Raw genomic sequence first — 1,125 nt, 5'->3', positions numbered from 1 at the left:
GAATGGCACAAAACAGATTTACGACTCAACCTTAAAGAAATAAAACAATCGACCTCTGAGGTTCAGCTTCTACCATATCGTCCTCTTTCTATATTCGTTTTGGGAGAGTTTTGGTCCAAACATAGCAGATCAGAAGAGCATGTGTTTTATGCATTTTCCTTTGACAAATCACACTGTAAAATGAAAAATCATGTGAGTAAACTTTTATTTACATTTAACAAGTGAATTACTATTATCTTAACATTAGTGACTATCATCCATTTGTCTCTGTGTTGTGATGCAACTTAAATCATTAGTTATGTGAACCGAAGTAGAGTATATAAATAGCCCTAATTCACACTATGGAGATGGCATGTCTCTAAAGAACAAGTGTAAACAGATATCAAGGCACGAACATATGTAAAAAGACTTGGAATGGAACAAATACCACAAAACAATACATGTTAGGAACGGACATAAGCACTTACAAATCTTGCAGATTTCTTAAAAGTGACACATAAGCATTTCTGTTTTATTTCTTCAAAGGAGTTACTTAGGAATGTTATTCAGTTTGTGGAGAGTACAAGCTAATCTATGGACAGTCATGCAGGACAATGCAATATAATACATCTGTGAATATTGATTCTGTGTAAACATTGTACAAAAAAACACTTTCCCTTTATCCATCTCAGTCTCATGCTTGTTTGTTTTCTTCCAAAAATAAGCTCTAGGGTCAAAAGGTTCATAAAATGCCAACATTAGTTAACAGAAGTTAGTTATTTTTATAAAAAGTTGTTTTTGTACTGTCTTCTTACTAAACTGCAAAAGCAAATTAAGTAAAATGAAAACCAAAAAACAACCCGAGAGCTCTGTAGAGATAAAGACAGTGTACAAGTGGTTCTCAAATTGGTTCTTGAAGGCCTTTTGAGGATGAAAAATATTTTTATTTTTCTGAATTTTCATTTGCCAAGTTGCATGATAAGAAAATGGCTTATTATAATGATACGTGTTCCTCTTCCAACAATTATCTTCCACTTGGATAATATTATTTAGGTTACAAATTTAAAAACCAGTAAGGGGTCCTTGGTCAAATGTATATTTACAGGCACTCAGTATGAATAGTATGAGAACACCAAGACCAGTAAG

Source organism: Melanostigma gelatinosum (genome assembly GCF_949748355.1).
Source record: "Melanostigma gelatinosum genome assembly, chromosome: 3".
Taxonomy (NCBI): domain Eukaryota; kingdom Metazoa; phylum Chordata; class Actinopteri; order Perciformes; family Zoarcidae; genus Melanostigma; species Melanostigma gelatinosum.
This window is presented reverse-complemented; position numbering follows the sequence as displayed.